A 24,725-nucleotide genomic window follows, 5' to 3' on the forward strand; every position below is an offset into this window, starting at 1 on the left:
TTTTGTGACTGTACGTCCTTGGAATTTCTATTCCTTTTTTTCCCTTATGCATCAAGATGTGGCTGTTGACGTAATTTGTGTCATGAGAGGCAGTACCGCCGATCTAAAGCAAGCGTTAGCTTTTATGTAAGGCGTTGACTACTCGGCTCTTAACAAGGAGAACATTATTGGGAACTTGAATGATGGGATGGAAAGAGTGTTAACTCTTTTCACTGAAAACATTAGTCTTTCCCAAGTAATCTTTGCAATCACTCGAAGAGGAGTTAGGAAAATACAGAGCAGGAGCATAAAAAGTCCGCCGTGGTGTTGTCACCCATAGACGTTCACCACTGTTAGCATTTGGGGTTGTTTTCTGACAGACTGTTTTCTGTATATACACAAATAAATACAGTAAAACCTTGGTTTGTGAGCATAAGTCATTCTGAAAACACACTTGTAATCCAAAGCACTCATATATCAAAGCGAATTTCAAGAACCATTGGCTCAGTTGTGATCATGGAATGTTCGGCATCACGTACGACTCATATTACAAGACATTGCTTGTTTATCAAGTTAACATTTATTAGACGTGGTTGCTCTTCTTGCAAAACACTCGAAGAACAAGTTACTCGCAATCCACGGTTTTACTCTACGTGTAACTTTAGAAACTGGAATTATACTTCACAGGATCATTGATATATTTTTGGCAACTTTTTCTGACTTCATAATATGTCATGAACATCTTCCCTTGTTAATGAGTGCAGATCTTTTTTTAAAAATTTATTTATTTTGAGAAAGAGAGCGCAAGCAGGGGAAGGACAGAGAGAGAGAGGGAGAGAGAGAATCTCAAGCAGCCTCTGTGCTGACAGAGCAGAGTCCGATGTGGGGCTCGAACTCACGAACCATGAGGTCATAACCTGAGCCAAAATCAAGAGTCAGAAGCTTAGCCAAACGAGTCACCAGACACCCCTAAATACAGATCTTGAAAATATTTTTATGGCATGGGATAATATTTTTACGACATGGATAGAAAAGGGCACGTCCTCCGACTTAGCCAATTGTACGTCCCCTCTCTCCTCCCCGTTTTTCTCTTTTTCATGCTCGTCTTTATCGCAGACATCTTGCTCTGCTCCTCGGGCAGTCGGATGGGAAATCTCGGCGAGAAGAGATGTAGGAACCTTACTTGATAGAGTGTTACACTCTTGACTTCCTTCCTCACAGTCGGGACTTTTGATTTGTTTATCGCAGCTCACCATGTCTTTTCCTAGAAATTACACTTTCCCTTAGATCCTCAGTATCTTCTGTTTCCCTTCCACTGGACTGGTGATGGTGGCCTCACGTGTGACGGGGGCTCCCTGTCTCTCGTGTTTCCAGGTAGCCTGGACCTAGCAGAGACCCTTCCTTGAATACTGTACCGATTCCATTATGGCCCTTCCCAGTTGTCTGGAGTCACCCTGTTCGCCTTTCAGATTCCATTTTAAACTCCAAATTGCAGTTCAGCACCTCCAGCCTTTACCTCCAATAATTTTCCTTGTGACCTTATTTATTTAATGTATGACCTTTCTCTCTCAGTCCAGCACAGAGCTCTGTGCTACTCAACTACTCTTCTGCGGACATCTCCCCACCCATGCAGACACCCCCGCCTGACTCCATGTCTTCCTAGTTCTTGACACATAGGCCAGTCACTTCTGGTCCTTCAAACCATGGCTCGGAGTCATCTTGATGGCGTCTTGATGGCGTCTTATCTGGTTAATTTCACTTGGCTCTAGGCAATATCTGGAAGGACCTCTGTGGGAAAAACTTCAAGTAGCTGAGTGCAGAGTTTTGTTTTGTTTGGCTTGTTTTGTTTTTTAAATGTTTTAATTTACAGACTCTATTTCTTCAGAGCCATTTGGGGTTTGTAGAAAAATTGATTGGAAAGCACAGAGATTTCCCACATTCCCTGCCTCCTTCCCCCACAGAGTGTCCCTTGTTATTAACACCTTGCAGTAGAATGATGCATTTGTATGAACCAATATTGATATATTATTTTTAACTGAAGTCCCTAGTTTACAGTATGGTTCAGTCTTTTCTGGGGTATGTTCCATGGGTTTTGACAGAGGTGTGATGATGCGTATCCAGCACTAAGATATCATGCAGAATAGTTTCCCTCCCTGAAGATCCCCTGTGTTCCATCCCTTCATCCCTGCCTCCCAACCCCCGAAGCCCTGATCTTTGTACCGTTACCTTAGTTTTGCCTTTTCCAGAATGTCATGTAGTTGGACTTCTACAGTATGTGGCCTTTTCAGATTGGCTTCTTTCACTTATTAATATGCATTTAAGATTCCCCCGTGTCTTTTCATAGCTTAGTAGCTTGTTTCATTTTATTACTGAATAATATTCCATTGCATGGATGTACCATGATTTATTTATCCGTTCATCTACCGAAGGACATCTTGGTTGCTTCCAAGCTTTGGCAGTTATGGATGAAGCTTCTATAAACGTTCAAGAGCAGATTTTTGTGTGGACATACGTTTCACCTCCTTTGAATAAAGACCAAGTAGTGTGATTGCTGAACCGTATAGTAAAATTATGTTTCATTTTGTACGAATCTGCCAAATTATACCACTTTGCATTCCCACCACCAACGCGTGAGAGTTCCTGTTACTCCACATGTTTGCCAGCATTTGACATTGTCAGTCTGGATTTTGGCCCTTCTAATAGGCATGTAGTGGTGTCTCGTTGTTGTTTTAATTTTAGACTTTCTGATGCCCTGTGATGTGGGGAGCATCTTTTCATATGTTTATTTCCCATCCATGGGTCTTCTTTAGTGAGGTATCTGTTCAGATCATTTGCTTATTTTTTAATTGGATTGTTTGTTTTCTAATAGTGAAGTTTTTTAATAGCTCTGTTGTTGCTGTTATTAGATAGATAGATAGATAGATAGATAGATAGATAGATATGATATGATATACATATATCATATCATCTATATCTATATCTGTATCTATATATCTATGACAAGTTGGTCTTTGTGCTGCTTGAAGGCAGGTTCTTCTTCCTTGGTAAACCCATCTGCCTCCCAGGGCCTTCTCCACACAGTACATGCCCAGTACTTCCCAGCTCAGTACCCGCCACATGTTTTCTTGGCCTCAGATCTGTTTTTCACCAACTTAGGACCCATCTCGCACGTCCTCTCTTCCCCCGCTGAGTGTCATACGTATTTTTGCCATACACAGCAGTGATGTTCCCTTCTGAGTCCTCCTGAAATCTACTTCTTGATGTATCCAGGCTGCTTATTTCTTGTAATAGCCAAGACAAGGGCAAGAGTCAACAATGTACAAGATGGTAGTTTGCATAACATAGATCACAGCATTTAGGTCCAGTTCTGAATCTGAACTGGGGGTAAGTTTAAGAAATTCCTTGGTTTTGGGGCACCTGGGTGGCTCAGTCGGTTAAACATCTGACTTCGGCTCAGGTCATGATCTCGCGGTTCTGTGAATTCCAGCCCCACATCGGGCTCTGTGCTGACAGCTCAGAGCCTGGAGCCTGCTTCGGATTCTGTGTTCCCCTCTCTCTCTGCCCCTCCCCTGCTGGCACTCTGTCTCTCGCTCTCAAAAAAACAAACAAACAAACAAACAAACCCAAACATTAAAAAAAAGTTAAAAAAATAAATTCCTTGGTTTCTTTGCTTTAATTCGTAAGTTTCACTCTCTGCTGTGATTTAAAAGCATATTTTTAAAATGTTGCTTTGATGCCTGTTTGGTTTTACCTACTGACTACAAAAGTCATTTTAACTTCATCTTGCTGACCTGATAAAAACATTAAGTCTATGGCAATAAAGGAGTATAAGCTGATTTGCATATAATAGTGGGAATTGCATATAACATAAATGCAGTAATAATTAAACATGGGAGGAAATCAATACACATGAGTGACATTTCTAGACATTTCTAGACTACAGAATAGATAATGCAGAGCTTCTCAAGCCAGTGTGTCACACATAGGCTACCTGTATGTCAGAGTGTTGATCACCTTAGCCCTTGGGCTGCCTTGAACCCAGACACTCCAGAGCCCTGGGCAGAGGGAGGAGAGAAGAGAGGGAGCCAGGATGTATTGATATAACATGGAGTGGGGAAAATAGTGATCTGGAATGCAAAAGAACCCAGTTCGTCTGCTTAGCTCACTGTTCTATCTATACACCTGAAACGGTGTTCGATAAATAGTTATCCGTTTAATTCGTGAAACATACCAGAATTCTAAATTCATTGAGCATGTTACTTAATCTTCTCTGGGCCTCAGTTTCTAGAGTTGGAAATATGATTTGCTTCTATACAACAGAAATAAATTTGTGTGTAGGTAATAGGGCCCCTGCTGTGGCCCGCAGTGACGTGTGCACGTACTGGCTATCCCATGATGCAGGGTACAGAGTAGGGGCTCCTTTTGGTTCCTTCTTACCCTCTCCCCTTTGAATTATTTTTAAGTCCAGGTGATGGTGATAATGAGGATGACGATTATGATGAGGACGATGGTGATGACAAAAATGATGTAATTCGTATACAGTTCATAAAGCTTACTTACTGCCTTGCGCTGATGTAACCCCCAGAGCGCTGCTTAGACCAGTCCTTCCTTTCAGCCCCATTTGAATAAACAATCCAAGTGACGCTCAGAGAAGCGACACAGTCGTGTAAGATTGCACAAACGGCACGTGGCAGAGACAGGCCTTGAACCCAGACGCTTTAATGTTCTGACTTCAAATCTCAAGGACTTTCTTCTGCACCAAACGCGATACAGTTTCATCTAGATTCACCTTAAAGACTAGATTACTCCCAATCAGTATGTTATTTGATGCAAATGATGGCGATAAAGTAAATTTAAAGGCGCCTAAATGAGGTAAACATTCCTAAACCTTAAAAAGAAAAAAAAAAAAAAAAGGCAGCCAGCGAAAAGTAGGCTTGCGCTAAACTCTAGCGAGAATCTTTAAACTCCATATCTTGAGGTGCTGAATTAGTAGTGGAGTTTTAATGTGAATTAATTGTGTGTAACATTTTCGAAAGATAAAGTGATAAAAGCATAAACGTACATGCTGTTGTAAAACTTGGTGAGGTGAAATGAGATGAGAACGGATGATGTACTATGAGAACAAGAGGGATGAACAGGCAGGTTTATATAGATACTTTAAATTCATTTGATGGCATCCATTTGACAGCAAAGTATGCCTTTAAAATTTCACACCAGTGAGAGGGAAAGAAGTCAGCAATATCTCTTCTTTTTTTACTCTTTTATCTGAATGTTAAGTCACTTGGTCTGTCCTCATTTTGATTCACAAATGAGTTTTCAGAAACTACCCTCCTACTGCTTTTTTTTTTTTTTTCCACGAAAGATCCATTTTTCCTCTGAAGACTGATCCACGGTCATTGGGACACGAGATAGATACCTCTAAATCTTTCCCATTTTGTCAGCTGGGATTTCATCTTTTTGTAATGTGTTTCTTTTTGAGAGACAGAAAGGGACTGAGCATGAGCAGAGGAGGGGCAGAGAGAGAAGGAGACAGAATCTGAAGCAGGCTCCAGGCTCCAAGCTGTCAGTATAGAGCCCGACACGGGGCTCGAACCCATGAACTACAAGATCATGACCTGAGCCAAAGTCGGAAACTCAGCCAACTGAACCACTCAGGTGTCCCCCTGGAATTTCATTTTATACTCTCTAAGGCTGGAGAGGTTTATTTTCTGATAAGATACCATTCATGAGCAGTTATGGATTCTCAACTGTATCTGGACATCACATGGTCATACCCTGAATTTATTGATTCCCTAAATATTTACCGAATGCCAGCAGCAGGCCCTATGCCAGGAGAAGGAAATATAATTCTTGGCCCCAGGAAGCTCCCAGTCTTCACATCGTGCTTCTCTTCCACCAAAGTCCATGCCTTCTCTCTATGGATCTAATTGAATGCTGTTTGCAGATTCTCCTCGCTATAGTAAGCATCCATCTTACACATTAGCTGTATTACAAGCTCATGACTTGTACAGAGAAGGAAAGAGAGTCTGTGAGTGGCTTGATGTTTGGTCCCCTGCGTGGAGGACTGTGCCCGTGATGCTGAGGGACACAGCCACCTTTGTGCCTGTGTTGTGCTCACAGCATCTTGTAGTGGTAGAGGAAACATACCTTTGGCATCTTAGAAAGGCAAAGAAAGCAAGTCTAAAGATAGGACATGGCGGGGGGAGGGGATGACAACCTTTTAACCTTTTAAACAACCATGTTTCAGTTCACTTTGTTCCTGTTTGCTCTGAGAAGGGGGAAAATAAAGAACTCTAATTACAAACTCCTCGTTTCTCTCAACTATACTATTTTCAATCCTATATAATTTGTACAGCTGAAGTGGCAAACGCTTGCTTGTAAATGTGAAGAGAAGGTGCTCTCATGTAATGCTTAGAGAAGACTGACTCTGATTTAAGCAAAAGAAAACTTCTCCATGGCCCTTTGATTCATGACTTGTAATCATTGCGGAGCCGCCATCTTGTCCTGCATGGCCTTGTTCCTTGGCCTTGAGGGAATCTGCCCTTCTGAAGCCCCTGCTCTCTCACCTCCCGTATCTCTTTGTCTCTTGGATCAGGTGACTGAGGTCCCAGTCACAGTCACAGATGACTACTGCAGTGGGACCCATGGCTGGATTCCTGGAAGGGCCTCTCATGATGCTTAGGAATGGTACTCACTGTATCCCTCACCTGAGAAATTCGTTCCCAAGATAGAAATTTGATCCCTGTGGCTGGAGCAGCCTAGTCAGCATTTCTACCAGGTCCCAAGAAGAGGTCAGAAGCTATTCACTGAATACTTAGCAAGGGGCTAGATGACTTGTGTGTATGATTTTTTTATGAAATATAAAGGCATCTCGACAAACTCTTGGGTGAGAGTATTGCCATCTCTGTGTTGCACATAAAAGAGGCTCAACAAAACGGAAGTGACTCAGCTCAGAGTTACCCTGCTAATAATAAACGTACTGGCTTTGACCCTGAGTCTCTCAGAGTAATAACCCATGTCCTCTCCACCACAGCACATTCCCTCCCTTGAATCAGAGAGCACTCGACGGGGAAGGGAGATGGCAGGAACCGCTTAATCACTGGCAGATGAAATGATTTCTACCCCCACTCTCCTACTCCCTGGGAACCTATCCACGTGGGTAAACACATGTCACATCAACGATTGCCCCAGCGCTTTGCCTACTCAACTCCAAACCCGAAGACGGTATGGTTCGATACACGACTTATATCCAAGTGTTCGCTATCATGTGGAGGAAAAGTTCCATAAGAATTCATTTTTCTTCTTTCCTGCATTGAGGCATTACATAGCCATCGCAACAATCACCCCCAGGTTCAGATATCATTCTTTGCCTTTACTTGATGATTTACAAATATTTTTAGTATCAGCTTCTTTTTCAAACGCAATGTTGCGTGAAACCTCAATATATAAAACTGCTAAGGCAAAATGTTGGTAGTGTAATGTTTGTTAGATCTCAATGTATAATGCTGACTTCTAAAACCAAGAAGAAAGAACAATGAGGCTTTGTGATGAACACAGAAATTTGAAATCAGTGTTACAGATGACAGCTGCAGGCTTCTCTAAGCTCAGTTTCCAATTTATCCCCTTTTGTTGGGAGTAGTTTGTTTTTTCTTTTTTAATATTGTTGCACGTTACTGAGAAATCCTGGTTCCCTAAACTAAGGAGTTGCAAATAAGAACAGTGTATTTTAGGGTGTTTTTTTCAAACAGATACCTTGCAATCTCAGGATATTTTTTTCACCTAAACTTGTTTCAGACGTATTCACTTAACACAAAAGGAAGAGTAGAAGTGGCTCCTTTTAAAGTTGAAGCCATTAACACTATGAAACAATTTGCATTCTGTAATTGGTAAGCTTGCAATGTGGGGAACCAATGATAGCTTCCTTGGCCACTCTGAAATTTTCCATTAGAGACAGAAAACACTTTTCAAATTATAACATTAATGAGATGTTCCTCAATGTCTATTCAGTTTCAGAAGCCACAAATTTACCTTGTTTTTCATGGCGAGTGCCCTCTGGCTTGGGATTTCATCACTGACAATTGGCCCACCATATGCATGTTACCTTTGACACCTCGTGGCCAATAAATCACTTCGCTGCACCGTTTTACACGCTATGCTTACTGACGTATTGTTACATGCCAAAAGCCACCAAGGACAAGAACTCGGGCTGTGTTGTCTGGCCTGAGCCAGTAATGGAGTATGAGGCACTCATGCTATACCAGGGTGCTTACTGGTGAGATTCCATGTGAGTGGACATAGGAAGCCCTTAAGTTTATGTGCTAAAAATAAGAAGGGGAAAAAATGAGGGCAGGTTGCAGTGTTTCTACTTAAAGGGTCGCAAATATATGCATTGAGGTGACAGGAGAAGCTTTGCTTTGGGATCTCAACAAACCTGGCTGTACCCGTCAGCCAGTTAGTCATCTGGCTGTCATAATGGAAGTCATTCCATGTCATAATGGAAGTTTCGTGTTAACTACCAGGGTGACTGAGAGTCTCATTCTGGAGAACTCTACTATTGTCTCCTTTAATCTGCACAACAAAATCTAGTAAATATTGAGGATAGACTTACTATCAAAATGGAATTAAGGAAACACTGCACACCGGCAAGAACACTTTAGATTCCTCTCCAGTTGGGTTGTTAAAGTGGTTTGGATGGTTTGGATGCCTACACACACATCTGTTGTAGATTTCCTCTTGTGCCTTAGTCTTAGCCCAGTGGTTTTCAAACTTGACTGTTCATGACAGTTAGGGGACAGGGCGGTATAAAAAAGAACCTTTTCTACTATTTGTGGTGGGCAATACAGGGGACATCTATTCACACGTTAATCCTTATTGAGTGGCTTCTCTGTGCAAGGACTGTATGGATGCTGGCTGGGTTGGAGCAGTCAGCACAACTCCTGCCTTCCAGAATTATCATTCTAGGGTAAAGACAAACATTAAGCAAACAAGAAATGCACGATATAGTGTCTGCTGTGAAGAAGGCTCTGGAGAAAATGTACAGTTAGATAAGAAGAGACAGAGGGAGCCTGCTCTCTTAGGGTGATCAGAGAGAGACATATGAGCGGAGACCTGAATGAAGGGGACGCATTTTGTGGTTTGCCAGAGGAGAAGCGCTCTAGGTAGGAACAGGGTTGTGTCTGACCCATGAAAAAGGAACAGGGAAGCTGGTATGTCAGAACAGAGCAAAGGAAGGAGGTAGGCAGGAAATAAATTTGTATGTGTTGCAGGGCGGGGGGGGGCATGGGTGAATGGGTGAGGGGTATCACATAGTTGGGATCAGATCCTATAAGGCCTTCTAAGCCTTGACGAGGACCAGGACTGTAGATTTCACCATGAATGTGGTTGGAAGCCTCTGGAAGGTTTGAGTAGAAGACCACTAGGATCTGATTTATACCTTAAAACCTCAGGGATAGGGGTGCCTGGGTGGCTCAGTCGATTGAGCATCCGACTCCTGGTTTCAGCTCATGTTGTGATCCCAGGGTTGTGGGACCGAGCTCTGCATTGGGCTCTGTACTGAGCGTGGATCCTGCTTGGGAGTCTCCCTCTCTCTCCCTCTCATATATATGTATATGTGTGTGTGTGTGTGTGTGTGTGTGTGTGTGTATGTATGTATATATATATATCTGTATACATATATATATATATATATATATATATATGTATAGATATACCTCAGAGATAATTTAAACCCCACACACTTTGCGCTGGGTAAGAATGTTAGAAGCTAACTCCTGCATGAAGTAATATCCTACTGTACAAGGTGTGGGGTGCTTTTTTTCTTAATTATAGTTACTAAATAGTGAGAAATATAATTTATAAACAAAATGCATGTGCTCTGAAGCCGCTTGGTAGAATGCTTGGGGTTCTGAAACAAGTGTAAAAGCTAGATGCTTCAGTAAGACTTAAAATAGAAATCCTATACAGAGCTTCTAAGACTCTAACTAGCACCTCAGTGCTAGTTACTGAGTGCTGACTGAGTGCTGACTCTGTCCCTTTCTGCTCCTGTGTTCTTTAGCAGTACCTTTGCCACTGAGGTCTAGTTTTCATTGTTCATCATCCTGGCAAGCTGTTTGCTTACCGAAGAGACACAGTCATTCAACAAACCGCCAGCTTCTAGTGAGAAGTGCCATTATCGGAAAGAAGCGTGTACTTTGTGTCAAGGATAGAGAACCCTCTTTTTGGAAAATAGGTCTTGTGATTCTAGGGATAGTTCTTGAATGACGTGGTAACTGGGTTCAGGATCACTTACTGGTTTTTTTTTTTTAATAAAGATTTTGCTTATCTTTTGTCCTTGGCTTGGTTTCCATAAAAGAGGCATATTTTTGTGACTTTGTCCAAGTTACATTGAGCTCTTTCCTCTAGTTTATTAACCCCAAGTGCTGAGCAGACATTAGAAAGCATGATCTATTGCCCTACTCTCATAATAACATTTTTCAAGTCACTTGTCTGTTGACATATGACACGGAGAGAAAACATTTTACTGAAATTAAACAATAGTGTGTGAAGGATATTTTCGGTTACTCTAAGGTTCTTTTAGTAGGAAAAATCATTTTTAGATTGTACTGTTGTCCAATCTAAGGGTAATGATAACTATTATTTAACACCCTTTGAAAACTGTAGTAATTTATTTTATGCAAATACTTAAAGGCAAAATGCGATGCACAGATGACACATAGTGTATTTAAAATACGGTTTTCTGGGCTTTACTCCCAGGTGTTCTGATTCAGAAATCTAGGGTTGGGCATACTTTTAATTTTATTAAGTACCCCCAAGTAGACGGATGTAGGAAATGTGACTTTAGTAAATACTCCAAGGGACAGCTGTGGAAAAGCACGTTTGAGAAACACTGCCGACTTCCTGAAGGCACGTTAACGCTGTATTATAGAAAATATCCAATGTGTCCAAAAGTAGAGAAATGGTCAAATGAATTCCCATGCCCTCATCACTTACCTTCAGCAGCTACGAACATAGTGTCATCTACACCATCCCTGCATCTAGACTATTTTGAGGCAAATTCCAAACATCATAAATATTTTAGTATTTTTTAATGTTTATTTTTGAGAGACAGAGACAGGGTGTGAGTGGGGGAGGTGCAGAGAGAGAGGGAGACACAGAATCCGAAGCAGGCTCCAGGCTCTGAGCTGTCCGCACAGAGCCTGACGCACGGCTCGAACCCATGAACAGCGAGATCATGACCTGCGCCAAAGTTGGACACTTAAACAAGTGAGCCACCCAGGTGCCCCAATATTTTAGCATCTGTATAAACAATCGGGGTTCTTTCTTTTATACAAAACCACAATAGCATCATCACAGCGATTCCTTAACATCATCTAATATCCAGTGTTTATATTTCTTTAGTTGTCTTATAAATACAGGTTTCTGTTATGTTGCAGGGTTTCTGTGTTTTATGGGGTTTTTTTCTTTTACAGTTTACTTGAATCCAGATATAAATAATATTTCTGTCTCTTAAGGCTCTTTTAAACTATTGGTTTCAACTCCCATCTTTTTTCATGTTGCCATGTTTCCTGTTGAGGAAAGCAGACCATTTGTTCAGTAGAGTTTCCCACCATCTGGATTTTGATGAGTGCATCCCTGTGGTGTTGTTAAACATGTTCCTCTGTCTCCGGCATTTCCTAGGAATTGCTAGGAAGTTCTAGAGGCATTGTTTGCTTTGCTTTGCCTGACAACTTCACAGCTGGCATTTTGTGGTGTATTTCCATCAGGAGATGGAGATCTTTGTCCACATTCATAAGTTTATTAGAGATGGCGAGTGGTCATAGTCTAACTCTGTTATTCTCTGTTCACATCTTAGAAGGAATCGTTGTTCACGAAGAGAAACTTCCCCTCATCTACTATGTGTTTCCTCGGTGCTCCAGGTTCTATATAAAAGGCCAGACTAATACTTGATTCTTTCCCTTTCTTTACCAGTTTGCAAAATAATTTTTCTTCGTGATGTCCTCCCAAGTCACCATTTCCTAAAAGTATTACTGCTGTGAACATAGGGCTTTAAACATACCTGGTGTGTTTCAGTCATCATAGTTATTATTACCGTTATTGTTACTCAAATGGCCTAATATTTGACCATTGATTGAAAACCTACTCAGTTTCACTGCTGAGTCCTGGCAACACAGTACTAGCTGTATTTGATAGTTTCCTTGCTTTTCTGATGTGACAGGATGCTCCAGGCTCATCCTGTACATTCCTGCTCCAAGCCTGAGATCAGCTTCTTTTCCAAGGAAAACCTGGTTCCTTTCAGTGAGAAATGGTATTTGGAGACCACAGTCTGGGCCACAGGGCTAGTCATTGCATCTGAGTTTTGTCAGTGGGCACAGAGAGGTAGGAAACTTCTTTCATGTGTATGTGTATGTGTTTGTGTATATGTATTATGGGGTCTGTGTGTATTTTCTAAAATAAAATACATCATGAGTTTCCGCTGATGTACCATGAGGCTTTTCTTCATCTCATTCTTAGCCTCATAACTGATCTTACATCAGTTTCCTTTCTCTTAAGGTACAAATAGCGATTCTCAATCACCCGGACATAATTTACTCACCTACTTTGTCTCCCACTACACTCACTACTATTTCCAAATAAAAATACCCGCGACCCTCCTGCCCACCAATATGGTCGCTTTTAACTTGTAACTTTTTTTTTTTTTTTTGGTTTTGATTTAGCTTTTAGTCCAGCGAGTGGGGGATAAGCAGTTACGTTATAATGTGTTCACGTCACTTGGATTAGTTCCTCTTTGTGAGTTTGTAACTGGATATACGTTTACATCCACTCACTTAATTTTATCTGAGACTTTAAAAAAATTTTTTTTTAATTAATTTATTTTGAGAGAGAGAGAGCGTGAGCAGGGAAGGGGCAGAGAGAGAGAGGGGGACAGAGGATTCAAAGTGGGCTCAGCAGAGACCCCGATGGGGGGGCTCAAACCCATGAATCACAAGACCATGACCCGAGCCGAAGTTGGGTGTTCAATGGACTGAGCCACCCAGGCACCCCTATCTGAGACTTTTATTTTATTTTTTTTTAAATTTTTTTTTCAACGTTTATTTATTTTTGGGACAGAGAGAGACAGAGCATGAACGGGGGAGGGGCAGAGAGAGAGGGAGACACAGAATCGGAAACAGGCTCTAGGCTCCGAGCCATCAGCCCAGAGCCCGACACGGGGCTCGAACTCACGGACCGCGAGATCGTGACCTGGCTGAAGTCGGACGCTTAACCGACTGCGCCACCCAGGCGCCCCTATCTGAGACTTTTAAAGGAGACACTGAGAAAATTATTTTTGTTCAATAAGTGTGAGAAAATATTTAAATTTTCTTAAAAATCAAAGCCACAAAAGCAGGTGAGGTCACTGAAGTCTGTTACACATTCCTGTCCCTTTCACTCTATTTTCTCTTTTCTCTATGCCTAACCATTTTTTATATATCCTTCATTTTTTCAGTATGAGCAATTCTATTATTCAGGTAGGTTTTTATATTTTTTGCCTCAATGAACATATTTATAAATTCCTTAATATAATAAATACCCTTAATGAACTACACTCTTTTTTTTTAGGTATTACCTTTTGGTTCCCTGCTATGAGTGATATTGAAATTTCTAGTAGCCCTTTCTTTCCTCTTCCCTCCTCTTTCTGTGGTTTGATGTGAAGTACTATGCTCTACTCCCACTCAGAGCTGTATCCATGAGCTCGTTCTCTTTCACACGGTCCCCCATGTTTTTTTTTTTAAATCATTAAACTGCCTACATGGTCAGAGTAGATAACCCTATATTGTATACTGTTATTGTATATTGTTACTATATTGTAACCCTGTATTGTATACTGTTATACATATAACAGTACTGTCCTCCTTGGTCATCTTTGAGAAATAGACCCATAGCTGATCATGTGTTTAATGCTCACCCATCCTTACATCCGTGCCTTTCCAGCCACTCTGATTGTCTGCACCTTCTCCCTCATGGATAATTAAGGAAGGACTTTGGGAATAATAACTCCTCCCTAGGCCTTTACAGATTCGTAACAGATTGCTGTTGACTTGAAGGTCATTTTGGCTGGGTGTAAAATCCTTGGCTGGGTTGCCTTTCCGGAGTGTCACTCTCTGGACTTCTACCATAAAGCCTGACTCTTGAAAAGTCGGTTGACTCTAATTTTCTGTCTGTGACAAGTGAATGACTTGGTCATTTTGCCTCAATTATCGATTATCCAAAGGATTTTTTTTTGATCTTTTTTCTAGGTCAGTTTTTCCATGGTGTGTCCTCTAAATATATAGTTTCAAATCTTTTTCTACTTCTGGAAAGTCCTCTTGAGTTACAGTTTTAAGTATTTGTCTGTTTTATCACTTGGCTTTGCTTTTGAAGACTCTTACTGGAATGTTAGGTTTGATTTTCTTTGCCCGTCTTCTATTTCAGAGGCTTTGTCTCGAATCCTTTCTGTCTTTTTCTTTGTTTCTTTTTGATGTCCCAAACTCTTTTTCCTTTCCGGGTCCTTCTTTTTAATTTTTTTCAAAGATTATTTATTTTTTTGAGAGAGACAGAGACAGCATGAATGGGGGAGAGGCAGAGAGAGAGAGGGAGAGAGAGAGAGAGAGAGAGAGAGAGAGAGAGAGAGAGAGAGAGGATCCCAAGCAGGCTTCATGCTGTCAGCACAGAGCTTGATGTGGGGCTCAAAGTCACGAACCCTGAGATCATGACCTGAGCCGAAATCAAGAGTCAGATATTTAACCGACTGAGCTACCCAGGAGCCCCTCTTTCCACGTTCTAATCCTTCTTGGGCATTCTCTGTTGTGTGTGTTCCCTCTTAGGTTTCTTCCTGTTTAGTCTTTATTTCTAAATTATTTTTTTTTCTTTTACTTAAATACTTCCTTGGTTCTGTTGGCCTTGTATCCAAATACTACTTTTCCCCAATCACTTCATTTCTGAGTTTTTGATTAGATTCATGTTCCCTTGTTAACTTGTGTTGTTTTCTCAAGTTTCTTTTAGTTCTTTTGAAGTATTAATTTGAAGATTTCATCTGTTTGGGGGCATGTCTCTGTGGGAAGCAGGTTACTCTGATTTTTATTCCTTTTCTTTTACTCATAATAACTGTGCATTGGATTTGACCACGATCCTATTTGGCGCTCATTCTTAAGGGAAATGAATGTCCCTGAATTTAGGGGCAAGGGATAGGCCAGAAAAGCTTTTCTAGCCGCTCAGCTCTAGAGCTCCCTCTCCTGTTGTTCCCGTGAAATGACAAAATAAGGTTCGGACATTCTTAGCTGTCTCCTTGGCTTCCCTCCACTTGTATCCTTTCATCTGTCCCCTCGCTTTTCTTTGACCTCGCTCAAGGTGGATTTTGCTCTCAAAAGTTTTTCCTCAACTCAGTAGTTGACTCCTAGGAAGAAGCTTAGTTTTATTGATTTTTTTTTAAGTTTATTTATTTTGAGAGAGAGAGCATGAGCAGCAGAGGGGCAGAGAGAGAGGGAAAGAGAGAGAATCCCAAGCAGGTTCCGCACCACCAGCACAGAGCCCCATGCGGGGTTTGAACCCACGAACCGGCAGATCGTGACCCGAGCTAAAACCAAGCGTCAGACGCTTACCTGACTGAGCCACCCAGGCGCCCCTTGATCTTAACAGATTATCGGCTCCATACCACTCAGACACTTTTAGACCCTCCTGTGGTGTCTTCCTTTCACCCCATGAACTGGATTCTGCGGGACTCCTGGCCAGTTTTGTTGCTGGGCCCCAAATAGCTCACCAAATTGCTTATCTTCCAGCGAGGGTCTTTTGGAGATTTGGTGCTTACCATAAAGCCTACTCACTGCGTTTTCTCCAACTCTCTCCTACAGTGGTATCACTTACATTGTTACATATGTCATTTCTAGTTACCAAGGTCAGTAGTTCATAAACCATTCAAAGATACAAGGTATGTCAGGTTAAGGATGGGTTAGGATTGTGGACTCTCAGTAAATAGTAGCTCTGTGGTGGAAGAAAAAAAACCCATAGGATCTTTCTGGTACACATTCAAACGATCTGGGCGGGTAAGTCATTCTCTGCCCCTTTCTCTCCCCGACAACTCGACACCCCGGCAAGTTCCTGCCTCCCCAAAGCGACTTGTTAAAACTTTGCAAATGTAGTTGCCAATTGCCATTAACCATCACATTTTCCCTCTTGGCTTTTAATAGCTGGATAGGTTTACAGAAAAGAAAATGATACACTTTTTTCTATTTTGTGCTTTTCAAATTCTTTGAGGCCCTTCATGGCGTGGAAGACAGGATCAGCAAAGTCCGTAGCGTCTGTTACCTTTGGCACCTTTTGGCAAAGGGTCTGCTTCCTGTGAGTTTAAATTTAGATCCACTGAGAATCTGAGAAATTCGGTAATGAAAGGAGAACTTTGGATTTTCCTCTTTGGGAGGCTTTCTTTATTAAATTCCATTAATGATTCTGTTCAGCTTTATTCCCATCTTATGTGAGAGACTAGAATAGCAACTCGAATTGCTTCTTCCTCTCGCAGAGTTCTTTCTTCATTCGGCATTGACCGAGTGCCTCCCAGGTGCCAGGCTGGAGGGCATTCTCCACGTAACCACCAGCCTCTTTTCTCCATCGTATTATTTTAAGAGTTTCTCGGTAGCCCGCTCACCTAACAAGGGCTGTTAATGAATTTGTCTGTTTCTTAAATATTTTTCTGGCATCCTCCTTGATGGGTTTTTAAGTGAAAATCATTCTGGCATAAAACAGACAATGTAAACAGTAGAGCGGGCTAGTCATATAATTATATATGCTCGGAGTATGAGAGTCTACGGAGGGAAAATAACCTGGCATTCTTTAGTTCACTGCTAAAGATGACTAGGCTAATCATTTAAAAAAAAATTTTTTTTAATGTGTGTTTATTTTTGAGGGAGAGACAGAGAGACAGAAAGACAGAGTGTGAGTGGGGGAGGGGCAGGGTAAGGGAGACACAGAATCGGAAGCAGGCTCCAGGCTCTGAGCTGTCGGCACAGAGCCCCACGCGGGGCTCGAACTCACGGACCGTGAGATCATGACCTGAGCTGAAGTCAGACATTTAACCGACTGAGCCACCCTGGTGCCCCTGGGCTTCTCATTTTTAACTAAAATCGACTATTTCTAAGACAGAGAGATTGAACATCCTCTTTACCTTCCTCTTTATAACTCTGAAACCTGACCCAAGAGCTGGCATTTTCTGTGTTGTGTTCCGAATCAGAGCCCTGTGATGTGTCGCACTCGTCATATTTTAAATAGGGACAGGAAGGGAGGACAGATAAAGAAGAGCTGTTTAATTCGGCCAGAGGCTCTTCAACAGCATCCGTGGTTCTCTCTCTCGGCTCTGCAGATGGCCGGCGTTTCAGGCCCTCTAAGCACGACCTCTAAGGAGCCCTTGGCCACGGTCACCGCCTCTCCAGCTAGCACGCTGCCGTGCCGTGAGTGCGGATGTCGGCAGGGCCGCAGTTAGTGTGGCATCCGCTCCTGGGCAAGGAGGCCCTGTGGGCAACGCGTTTCTAGATGCAGGGAGCTCTTCTGTACCGTCTGCCGCTCAGCTTCCTCGGTCATGGCCAAATCCTACTCAGCCATTTAGGAAGCAGCGGACAGAAAGCACATCCTCACGTGCGCTGGAACAAAGAGGAATACCAGTCCTTTATACGCTAATGAAATCGCGTAAGAACAGGAAGAAAACACGAGGAGTTACGATTTTCTGTGTTTCTCGTTGGCAAATAGTACAGCAAAACTCTCCGGGAGTCTCATCCGTTCTGTTAAGTGTCTGGCAGAAGAGTGGCCAACGGGGTTGTGAATTGTCCCTTTGCTCACCAGCCACCTCTGGCCTCTACTTCCTGTGGCCCCGCTGACTGGCGGTCTGCTCGGCAGCTTAGTACACGGGGGATGTGACAAACACGAGCGTCCCCTGAAGGAGACAGAAGTCTGCCACGCACCTGTGCTGTGCAGCCCTCACGTGTGTGACGTTCGCGTGTGCGGTTTGATGCACCTCGGCCGTGGCCAGAACCTTCCATGCAGCCCGCGCACCTGTTACCGGGCGGAACAGTGAGGGCAGCAGCAGGTGGATTCTCAACATTCGGCAGCCCCGGAGCTCAGTCCTCAGACCTCTTCGGCTTTCCCGTTGATCTCTCAAAACCGTCTCAAAGCTGACAGCTTTTCCAGCCTGCCCTCTCCTTTCGGTGTCAGACTCGGATATCCCCCCGCCCGGCAAGCACCCCCATTTGTATGCGCCCTTGCCCTTCTCCCTCACCGGCCGCTCCCACTCTTCCCACCTCAGGAAATGGCAGCCCCCTCCTTCCATTTGCTCTGGCCAAAGGCTCTGAGGCCACCCTTGACTCCTCTGTCCCCTGCACAACCCCCCCCCCCCACACACACACACACCACCCTTACCTCTGGCCTGGAATATTGTAGTAGCCTCCTCACTGGTCTCTCTGCTTCTACCTTTGCTGCCGTAAAGTGTATCCTCAACACAGCCTCCAGAAAGGACGTGTTAAAACAGAGTTCAGGCCTGGTCGTTCCTCTGATCAAAACCTGCTAATGGCCTGACCGTTCATCTCGAAGAAGAACCAGAGACCTTATTACGGCCGAAAGAGCGCATCATAGCCACCCCTGTCCCGGCCCCTGACTTCATTTCCTGCTCTCTTCCCTCCCCCCCACCCCACCCAACTTAGCAAGCCCCAGCCCCAGCCACACCAGCCCCCACCTCGATGCTCCTTTCTTACCATGTCAGGCAGGGGCCTACCCCAGGACATTTGCGCCTTCAGTTCCTTCAACCTGAAACGCTCTTCCTTAAGACACCACATTGCTTTCTTCATTTTCTCGAGGCTTTTGCTCAAGTGTCACTGTCTCCATGGAGCCTCTTTTATTTTTTTAATTTTTTTATGTTTATTTATTTTTGAGAGAGAGAGAGATACAGAGCACAAGTGGGGGAGGGGCAGAGAGAGAGGGAGACACAGAATCCGAAGCAGGCTCCAGGCTCCGAGCTGCCAGCACAGAGCCCGACACGGGCTTGAACGCATGAACCATGAGATCATGGCCTGGGCTGAAGTTGGATGCTTAACCGACTAAGCCACCCAGGCGCCCTTCCTATGAAGCGTCTCTTGACAGACTTTTGAAAATTGTGTTCTAGACCCCTGCCCTAGCTCCTTTTCCTTTATCTTTCTCCTTAGCATGTACCACCATTTCACGGAAAGTATTTCATGGTGAAACTGTTTGTGTGTTTATTTCCGTGAGGATGGGTAATTAGTTTTTGTTGTTGTTGATCATTCTGTCCCAGCGTCTAATGCAATGCCTGACACGTAGGTCCTCAACAAATAAATTGGTTAAGAGAGCGTGGACGGCAATAAAAGACTAGCACTTATTGAACAACTACTACGCGTCAGGCACTGGGCGAAGTGATTTGTGTTTCTTAAGTCTCCCAACAGCCCCGTAGGTAGGTTATTTCTCTCCTTGTACAAACGAGAAAATGGAGCTCTAGAGAAATTCCGCATTTGCCTTCAATCTCATAGGTCAATGGGAGCGGCCAGACACGAGCCTGACCGTGCCCGACTGCAGAGCCCCAACCTCTGCTGCCCCAGGTAAAAGACAACCCGTGCACCCTCCGCTGGCTCCGGCTTGGCCCTTTCCCACTCCGGTCCACACTCCCGTCTCCTGCTGAGGTCGTCTGTGATCTCGGCGTCCTTGGATGTGTTGTGTGCCCTTACCAGTCTCTTCTGACTTGATTTCTCAACCGCCTGGCCAGTGCTGCTCATTCCCTCCTTTCCACAACACCTTCCTCCCTTGGCGTCCTTCACGCCATTCTCTTCTGATGCCCATTCTCCCCCTTCTGGTCCGTTCTTCCGAACGCCGTTTTCAGCGTTCCTTCTCTGCATGCTCTCTACACCCACGTGCCAGCGTTCCTCACGGCCTCGGCCTTGGGCCACTTCTCTCCTCCGGTTCCGTTTTCACCCCCGACGATCTCATCCCAACGCCCAGCTCCACGATGGACGCGGATTCCCACATCTATACCTTCAGGCCAGATATCTCCACAACCTCGGGCCTCTCTACCCGGCGACCCGCCTGGCAGCGAGCTCCATTTAGATATCACAAAGGCACCTTTGCTGGACATGTTCAGGGCCAAAGTTATAACCCTCTCCCTCCCACCAAATCTCATCTTGGTCCCGTTCTCCACCTCGGCCACGGGCATCATCTGGTTACCCAGGACAGACGCCCAAAAGCCATCCTTGAAGTGTTCTTCTCTATTTTCCTCTGCCTCTGCCACCGAGTCCTACTGGTCCCGTGTCTTAAATATCTTTTGGATCTACCTACTTCTCCCCATCCCCCCTGCTTCCACCTCCCTCTAGGATAGCCCACTTCGCCGACCTCCTTCCACCATGTCGAGCGATTCCCCATCACCCTGCACGTTTCTCTGAGAGCTGTTTTCACATATAAGCTTATCTATTTGTGCCATCATGTCGTATCTTTCCTGCCCGACCAGAATGGAAGCTCTATGAGTGTAGGACCCTGCAGGTTTTTTTCATTCAACCCGTACCCCCTGACAGCTTAGCGCTTGACCTATAGGAGACAGTCCACACGCATTTGATCTGTGGGATGAAAAAAGAAGGCTGAGAGGAAGTGAGAAGAATATTCAAAAGCAGATAGAAAACTGTGCTGTATAGACCCATAACAAATAGATGGTTATTTCTAGTGCTGAGCCATCAAAGAAAGGTTAGAATTTGTTCGTTATTCTCCATTTTAGAAGGCAGGTATGTAGATATAAAACGAGGAAAGAAATCTTTGGGGTATCTGGGTGGCTCAGTGGGTTAAGCATCTGACTCTTGGTCTCGGCTCAGGTTGTGCTCTCACGGGGCATGAGTTGGAGCCCCACGTCGGGCTCTGCGCTCACAGCGTGGAGCCTGCTTGGGATTTTGTCTCTCCTTCTCTCTGCCCCTCCCCTGCTTGTGCTCTCTCTCTCTCAATAAATAAACTTTTTTAAAAAAAGATTAAAAAAAGAAATCTTAGAAAAATATCCATTCAGTAAGCAAAGTTTTAAGAAGGCAAAGAAACGGGCGCCTGGGTGGCTCAGTCGGTTAAGCACCAGACTTCAGCTCAGGTCACGATCTCACAGTTTGTGGGTTTGAGCCCCGCGTCAGGCTCTGTGCTGACAGCTCGGAGCCTGGAGCCTTCTGCTTTGGTTTCTGTGTCTCCCTTGCTCTCTGCCCCTCCCCCACTCACACTCTGTCTGTCTGTCTCTCTCTCTCAAAAATAAACGTTAAAAAAAAGAAGGTGGAGAGATTAAGTTAATTTATGCCACTGCTTCATTTCCTGACAATGCAGACAAATGTTTACATCCAACTGTGAGTACAAATAGCATGTCCTCACTTATCCGTGCCAATAGAGGCTGAGGCAACACAGATAATTGAAATTACAGTGCATAAGGAAGAGGATTGATTGATTTGCATGCTTTTCCTTAATCATGGAGGAATTGCCAGAGAATCTAAAAAATGGGCAACAGGAAAAGGGAGAAACAGTAAGAATCTTGGATAATCCCCCACTGGATAATTCAGATTCAACTGGGTCTGTTTTGATGTGTGCACATGTTTCTGAACACAGAAAAGGATGAACCCACAAAATATTATAAATTCCAGTTTTCAAAGGCTTTTGGAAAATGCAGCTCATAGCATAAGGTATCAAATTAATTTAGGGTCTCACTTGTTTCCATCGGATTTGGGCACATTGAATCCTGAGATAATAGTTTGGCGTCCGTGTTCACGGCACTTTTCACTTTTCAAAGATTCTCTGAGGTTAGAGGATGTGTGGTGACCCTCGTCTCCCAGGTGAGGAAACAGGGGCACAGAGCCCATCGGTGGCTTACCTGGGCTTTGGAAATAATTCCTCGGAGAGCCATCAAGACCTAGGTCTGCAGACTGCGGCCGCAGCATCCCTAGTGCTGCTTTTGTTTGAGAACCGTTCTTATTTTCGTTCTCTTTCATGCTGTTTAATCCAACCTGTTTCGTCCCGCTGCCCATCACGTTAGACCGAAGAAAGAACTTAAAACAGGATGGATTGTGTTTGACAGTAGGGAGCTGCACAGCTGAATTCCATCAAGCACAAATGTGCCCGTGGCCCCAAAGGCGCTAAAACATGACAGCGGTGTTTTATGGCAGCCTCACCTGGGCTCCGTGGGGCAAGACGATGTTTAACCTGGAAAGACATCTCTCTTTGTTTGTAGCGGCAGGTCTCAGTTATTTACCGCCTCTAAGATCTCCTAAGACCACTTGGCTTTCCTTTTTCTTCCTTAAAGGCCAGATATAAAGTTTAACTTGATATTGTACAGCCGTTTCCCCCGCGGTCCACGCGGAACTTGGTTTATCCGCTAATTGTATTAACGTTGCCAGTGAAGAAGTGTTCCAAAGGTGTGGATCACCAATTACCTGCTGGCAGAGCCATTATGAGCTAATGACCAGTAGTAGGTATGTGCTCAGCCTGCCCACATGGAATGCAAAAAAGAAAAGACTTTTTTGCCTCCCATTTAGATAATTATTTTTTCAGTCTTCATAGATGTTTCCAAGATCTCTCCAGAGCTGCCTCTTTTCACCCAGCTCCCAAATCTGATGCACAAAGGAAAATAATTTGGGTCAAAACCCATCACGTGTTCGTTGTATTGACGCTGTAGAGGAAGTTAAACGCCGCACGGTGGAAGGCCTTTGCACATCTTTAGAGCAGAATATGATTGTTGCATGTTACTCTGAACTGAGAGGTGAGGATTTAGCTCTGTAGTGCCTCAGAAAATATCAAAAGAGTTTTAAAACATTAGTTTTGAGAGATTGGAATACATAGAAACTCAGAGTGTTTGAACGTCGGCCCAGACGTTGGCAGACTTCCATTCAGATTTCGTTGTGAGTAAAATGTGTACTCAGCAACTAGGTTCAAGCCCTTAGTAGTTTGTAAGCACATCTCTCTGCTTTTTCTAGATCGTTGCAGAAAAAAAAAATAGGTTAAGCAAATTTTGTGGTGGAGCTTATGCGTGCACAGACATGTATAAAGCCTCTGCATCTTCCAAACTTGGAAAGCATATTTTAACAGCACAAGTATATCTATGCGTTTGATCTACATCAGAGCCTCTCACATGCTTTTTAATTATACCGTTTAAATGTTTTACCTATTAAATCTGTTTGGTCTTCAAGCTGTAAACATCACACACAGCTAATAAGCTTTAGGAAAGAAAAGGAAATTGACATTTAGTATAGAGGTTCTACAAAACCAATGAAAAACTATGCAAATGAGCTATAGAACAGACAGATTTGCATATCCTTGTTGGTTTCATGATGATATTCTCAGCATGAGCCTGGCAGACTTGCCTTTTTACCTCTTGGGATGATGCATGTACTAGCGGTCGAGCCCTGCAGGGTCAATTTAACAAGTGTAACATTGTGATTTTCCATGCGGTTTCTCAGAACCACTGAGCAAAATGCTGCGATAAATAGTGACAGAGGAAATCGATTTTTGAAGTAAATACTTTTGGAGGACGGGGGTTGGGAGGGACACTCTACCGCTCTTTAATGTTGCCAAGGTAGGACAAGCAATTTTTGGTACTGGTGCTGTGGCATTTCAAAGTACACACACACACACACACACACACACACACACACACGTCACTCACTCACTCACCAATTCTGCCACTCTCTTGTTACCATCATGCTCACCCCCCCAAAACTCCTGCTCAGAGACTGGATAGATTTTGCAAGCCTCCTTCGGCTGCATCAGGGTCTCACAGAAAAGGAAGCTAAGGACATCTGCCTTTGCCACCGTCCTGTTGGAATAACAAGTAGCCTTGTTAATAGTACAAAGTGCCAGACATTGATATATGGAAGCATACTTGCATAGTGGCTAAGAAGGATTCTGATATTGTCAGGACCGGGATTTGAACTCAGCTCTGGCATCCCTCCCTACCTTGGTTTCTCACCCATAAATGGGCATAATAAGGTGGTAGGGAGATTAAATGAGAGTATGCAATCTACTCCCAACTACCTCGCTTATAGTAAACACCTAATAGTACCATTATCTTGAAATGTTTTCAAAATTATCACCATGTTTTACTTTGTAAAGTGCAAATTTAAAAAAAAAATCGAAGTAGCTTTCTGAAGAAGAGAAAGGAAATGAAATTCACCCCTGAAATGTACTTGGAGAATTTTAGAGGGTCTTTTCCAAGTTGTTATAAAACACCTCTGAAGTAAATTTGCCCATTTCTGCCCACACCAATTCTATAACATTCCAGGGATAAAATCTGCACTTGGGTTTAAAAATAAAACGGGTAGAACAAACTGAATTAGAAGTCGTTGGCAGACATCCCCCCCAGCAGAATGTTCTCTCAATTGGTGGTATCGCAATAAAAGAGAAAATGTATATATTTTTTTAAATCTGCCCTCGCCACCCCCCCATCCCTCCAGCCAGTTGGATTTCTCTCTTGTAAAAACCCCAGTATCCTTGGATTTCATCTCACCCCTCCCTCTGATATGTGCACCCCCCACCACTCCCACCCCCTGAAAATAAACCACATCCGCATAGACACATCCTCCTTCCCGAGAAATCGCCGGGCAGTGTTGTCCTCTGATACCGTATATGTGCATACTGGACTGCACGGAGGGCCGTCACAGAAACACGGGAGGCTCTGATGTGTTCAGTTGTGAAGACTGCCAAGAAAGAGAAAAATTCTCCCATGTATTCCCATCTCTCCCGCCTCT

General features: G+C 43.6%; 1 protein-coding gene across 17 annotated transcripts in view; it reads left to right on the top strand.

The window, feature by feature from the left end:
* Positions 1-24,725, top strand: part of ATXN1 (ataxin 1) — a 415,607-nt gene that overhangs the window by 278,945 nt on the left and 111,937 nt on the right. The window lies entirely within an intron of this gene.

This window comes from Felis catus, chromosome B2, assembly GCF_018350175.1.
Source record: "Felis catus isolate Fca126 chromosome B2, F.catus_Fca126_mat1.0, whole genome shotgun sequence".
In the NCBI taxonomy this organism is placed as follows: domain Eukaryota; kingdom Metazoa; phylum Chordata; class Mammalia; order Carnivora; family Felidae; genus Felis; species Felis catus.